Below are 6,000 nucleotides of genomic sequence, written 5' to 3'. Positions count from 1 at the left end.
AAAATACTTGCTCTAAGAACCAATCAAGTCTCCTAGCCTGATTTCTTTCTTTTCCCACAGCCCTCCCTCCTCTCCCCTATTTTCTTTCCCTAGTGCTCAGAGAGGGAGAGCCCTTCTCCCTTATCAATTAACCCCAGCCTATCAATTCTCATCAGGACTTCCTGCATCCTCTTTCTCTGTATACTGGTAAGGGATCTTGCAAGGAGGAGGTGGTCCTACTGCAGGCAACTGAGTCCATGGCAGTGAAAGTCTCTGATCCCTTAACACATTTATTATTACTGATATTTGTATGAAAACTGAATCTTTATCATATACCAATATGGGTTTTAAATTTCTCATCTATTTTTTCAGTCATATTTTATTATTCAGCTTGTTGTTATTTATAGTGAGCTCACCACAGCTAGAGATACAAGATAAAATTTATCTGAAAAAAATTATCCTAAACTCAAAATATATAATTTGTCTTCAAAGAAATTAAATACATTATTAGTTTTAAATTGGTGCTTGAACATTTTAGAAGAGGGGGTATCAATGTGACATTTGGAACCACATAACAGTCAGAGATACTAAAGGAAAAAATCTTATAAGATACTATAAAACAAAGAAGCCACTTATTAGACTTGATTACAGGATATGGTCTAAGTAGCCCAGCAATGGCTCCCTCACAACTAGAAGCCCAACAATCATGTAAGTGTTAAGCCCATTCATTGGATGACTCTACAGTACAAATACAGACCTGGAGGCTCTCTGGATAGATAATTGTCTCCAGTCTCTGTAGAATCCTGCTGAGGTCAGATTTTGTATTGATCCCAGCAGTAACATACAATAAATGGAAATCATGAGGGAGGGCAAGCAGGAAAAGGCAAAAGCTTCTTCCATTTTATGTGGACTGTCAACAAGAGTGGCCTGGGTTGACAATGAATCTTCATACTTCAAATTACTCCATAAAGGAAATGTCTTTTTCACCCAGGAGTGGAGGTTCATGCCTTAGATCTTAGCACATGGGAACAGAGGCAGATCTCTGTGAATTGGAGGCCATTTTGGACAACACAGTAAGTTTTAGGATAGTTAGATATACATAATAGAGACCCTGTATCAGAGAGAGGTCATGACAGATGAGGAAAGAGAAAGACTGAGAGAGAGAGAGAGAGAGAGAGAGAGAGAGAGAGAGAGAGAGAGAGAGAGAGAGAGAGAGAGAGAGAGAATTCCCTATTGGGTTTCTAAAAGCTTAGAATTTAAATTTAACCAAATCTCTCCATCACAGTACTTTCTTCAAATTTATTATCACCTCATCAATGGAAGGGTCTGTGATAAACCCTGCCTCAGCCATCTGACTACAGCCAAATACCCACAAGGCAAAAGCCATCCTTAGGGTGTGCACAGGGCTTTAAAGAAGGAGATTATAAAATTTAAGTTAATTATGCTAATAGCAACAAACTCCACCTCAGGGTGGGGTCTTCAGATCTCTATATAAGGGCTTGAGAAGCATAAAACTCAGTCAGTTCAGAGGCCCTAGGAGGTGGTCACACAATGGAGCCCTGTTTCAAGGTACAGCTCCAGAAAAATCAGAAGGCACAGCATCTCTGAAGCAAAGAGCAGACCTTCCTGCAAGCTTTGATAAGACCAGGGATCTGGAGGTGAGTGGAAATCCTCAGTCCATGCATTTATACTTTCTCCAAGACCAGGAATTCTCATATGGAAGTTCTTGTGGTAGTTCATATAGAGAATGCTCATATTTTCAGTTCATTATTGAGCTTCAAATTTTTAACCTATCATAACATTATAATTAAGATGAGTATGGTTTTCTCACGTATTTTGTGATTCTTGTGAATCTAACTTTGGAAGGGATGGAGATAACTTATAGTATGACTTTTAGCATGGTATCTATACTTAGTGTTCATTATACTAATCATATAATGCCACATGTATGAAATATTCCACTAGAAAAAATTATACTCTTGTGTTTCTAATATGTTTTTAACTATTTAGATTATATTTTATTAATGTATTGATTTAGGACACATTTGTTTAGTGATGTTATACTTTTAATGAGCTCCTTTGCTGGAGACTCAGTTCATGAACGACGTTCCTGGCATATGTTCATTTCTAGCTCTAGCACTAAGAAAGTAATTAAAAAGTTAATGGAAACCACTCAGTTTTGCAGGAGCAATATTGAGAGGTTGAGGCAAGAGAATTTTGAATATGAAGGAAGGTCATCGTTAACAATCGTGATTTTCACCCCATTCAAAGAGTGGAAGGTACATTTATTATTTAGGTCCACATGATAGTAATCAATATTTTGGAGTGATTTTTAAATAAGGGATAGATTGGTTGTCTTTACATTGTTATACTTAAAAATAACTCCCAGTCTTATTCTTCAGTAATGAGAAGTTTATACTACATTGTTATATGGGAGGATGCAAGGTTAATACAACTTATTATTTCCATCCTCTGGCATATCTGAGGCTTCATTGGTAACATGCTGTATGGTCAAATTTACATAAAGTTCTGTGAGGAGATGAGAAGGCACACGCCTTTAATCCGAGCACTCCAGTGGCAGAGAGAGCCAAATATGTGTGATTTTGAGACTGTGGGACTACAAAAGCATTCCAGGACTACCAAGGATTTACACAGAAACCCTGCTAACAAAAAAAAATTAAAAAGTAGCTGGGTGTAGTGGCAATCACCTTTAATCCTCCCACTTGAAATGCAGAGGTGGGTGGGTCCTTGTGAGGTCAAGGCCAGCAGGTCTACAAAGCAAATCCAGGTAGTCAAGGCTACACAGAGAAAGCCTGATGGAAAAAGGTGGGGAAGGGGAGGAGAAACAGAGAGACTGAGAGAGCTAATAGGTAGAGGACTCCTTATTTGGTGTCCAGAAGCTTAGATTATTAATTTAACCCATTCTCCCCATCATAATTATTTATTAAAATTGATTATCACCTTATCAATGGAAGGGTCTGAAATAAACCCTTCCTCATCCTTTTCACAACAGCAACATACCCAGAAGGATCAGGCCACACTCAGAGTGTGCCTAGTGCTTTAAAGAAAGGGATTATATAATATATTTTAATTATGGTACTACGTAAACATTCCAACTTAGGGTGGAGCCTTCAGTTCTCTACATAAAAGCTTGTGAGGTCCAAAATTTGCCTACTTCTGAGGCCCATGAATGCGGTTACACTGATGAGACCTTATTTCAATTCACAACTCTTGTCCAGAGAATTCAGAAGACCCATCACCTCCTAAACAATGGGCAGCATTCTTGCAAGCTTTTAGAAGACCAGAGATCTAGAGGTAAGAGGAACTCCTCATACCATGAATTCATTATTTCACTGGTTTCAGGAAATTTCAAATAGTAATATTAGTGATTCTTAATAAGGAGAATGGTGTTATTTTCAATTTAATATTGGGCAACAAAATTTTAATCTCATGTAATACTAAAATTTAAGGTTAAAATGGTTTCCTCACTTATTTTATGACATTTATGAATCTAAAGTTTGAATGTACAAAGTCAACTTGCAAATTGGTTTTAGCATGGTATCTATACTTAGCATTCATTACAGAAATCATGTAATTTTATGTGTATGAGATCTTCCACACTAAATAAAGATTTGCTCTTTTGCCTCAAATAGGTTTTAACAATATAGAGATGGTTTTCTTGTGTGTCACCTAAACCTTTCCATTCTGGTGTGTTTCAGCCTGTTGTTATTTATAGTGAGTTCTACCACAGCTACAGCTATAAGATTAAATTTATCTGATAAAAATATCCTAAACTCAAAATATATAATGTGCCTTCAAAGAAATTATATACATAATTGTTTTAAATTCGTGCTTGAACATTTTATAAGAAGAGGTTTCAATGTGACATTTGGAACCACATAGCAGTCAGAGATACTAAAGGAAAAATATCTTATAAGATACTATAAAACAAACAAGCCACTTATTAGACTGGATTACAGGATATGGTCTGAGTAGCCCAGTAATGGCTCTCTCACAACCAGAAGACCAACAATTATGTAAGTGTTAAACCCATAGATTGAATCACTCTACAGTACAAATAAAGACCTGGAGACTTTCTGGACAGGTAATTGTCTCCAGTATTTGTGAGAATCCTGGTGAGGTTGGATTTCGAATTGATCCCAGCAGTAACACACACAAAATAGAGGTCATGAGGGAGGGCAAGCAGGAAAAAGCAAAAGCTTATTCCATTTCATGTGGGCTGTCAACAAAAGATTGGCCCGGGTTGACAATGAATCTTCATACTTCAAATTACTCCATAAAGGAAATGTCTTTTTCACCCAGGAGTGGAGGTACATGCCTTAGATCTCAACACATGGGAACAGAGGCAGATCTCTGTGAATTGGAGGCCATTTTGGACAACACAGTAAGTTTTAGGATAGTTAAATATACATAATAGAGACCCTGTATCAGAGAGAGGTCATTACAGATGAGGAAAGAGAGAGACAGAGAGAGAGAGAGAGAGAGAGAGAGAGAGAGAGAGAGAGAGAGAGAGAGAGAGAGAGAGAGAATTCCCTATTGGGTTTCTAAAAGCTTAGAATTTAAATTTAACCAAATCTCACCATCACATTACTTTCTTCAAATTTATTATCACCTCATCAATGGAAGGGTCTGTAATAAACCCTGCCTCAGGCATCTGGCAACAGCCAAATACCCACAAGGCAAAAGCCACCCTTAGGGTGTGCCCAGGGCTTTACAGAAGGAGATTATACCAGTTAGGTTAATTATGCTAATAGCAACACATTCCACCTTAGGGTGGGGTCTTCAGATCTCTATATAAGGGCTTGAGAAGCATAAAACTCAGTCAGTTCAGAGGCCCTAGGAAGTGGTCACACAGTGGAGCACTTCTTCAAGGTACTGCTGTTTTCAAGAGAGATCAGAAGGCACAGCATCTCTGAAGAAAAGGGCAGACCTTCCTGAAAGCTTTGATAAGACCAGGGATCTGGAGGTGAGTGGAAATCCTCAATCCATGGATTTATATTTTCTCTGAGTTCAGGGATTCTCATATAGAAGTACTTATGATAATTGATATAGAGAATGCTCATATTTTCAGTTCATTATTGAGCTTCAATTTTTTAATCTATCATAACATTATAATTAAGATGAGTATGCTTTCCTCACTTATTTTATGATCCTTGTGAATCTAACTTTGGAAGGTATGGAGATACCTTATAGTATGACTTTTAGCATGGTATCTATACTTAGTGTTCATTATAGAAATCATATAGTGGCACATAAATGAGATATTCCACTGGAAAAACTTATACTCTTGTGTTTCAAATATGTTTTTAACTATTTAGATTATATTTTATTAATGTATAGACTTAGGAGACATTTGTTTAGTGATTTTATACTTTTACTGAGCTCCTTTGTTGGAGACTCAGTACATGAACAACTTCCCTAGCATGTATTCATTTCTAGCTCTAGCAGTAAGAAAATAAATAAAAAGATAATGGAAACCACTCACTTTTTCGGGAGCAATAATGAGAGGTTGAGGCAAGAGAATTTTGAATATGAAGTAAGGTCATTGTTAACAATCCTGATTTTCACCCCATTCAAAGAGTTGAAGGTATATTTATTATTTAGGTCCACATGATGTAATCAATATTTTGGAGTGATTTTTAAATAAGAGATAGTTTGGTTGTCTTTACATTGTTACACTTACAAATAAATCTCAGTCTTATTCTTCAGTAATGAGAAGTTTATACTGCATTGTTATATGGGAGGATGCAAGGTTAATACAACTTATGATTTCCATCCTCTTGCATATTTGAGGCTTCATTGGTAACATGCTGTATGGTCAGATTTACAGAAAGTTCTGTGAGGAGATGAGAAGAAGGCAGACGCCTTTAATCCCAGCACTCCAGTGGTAGAGAGAGCCAAATCTGTGTGATTTTGAGACTCTGGGTCTACAAAAGGATCCCAGGACAACCAAGGATTTACACAGAAACCTTGCCTAACAAACAAAACAAAAATTAAAAA

Source organism: Acomys minous (assembly GCF_964271855.1).
Source record: "Acomys minous genome assembly, chromosome: 5".
NCBI classification, from domain to species: Eukaryota; Metazoa; Chordata; class Mammalia; order Rodentia; family Muridae; genus Acomys; species Acomys minous.
The sequence above is the reverse complement of the archived record's forward strand: the minus strand, read 5'-3'. Positions refer to the sequence as shown.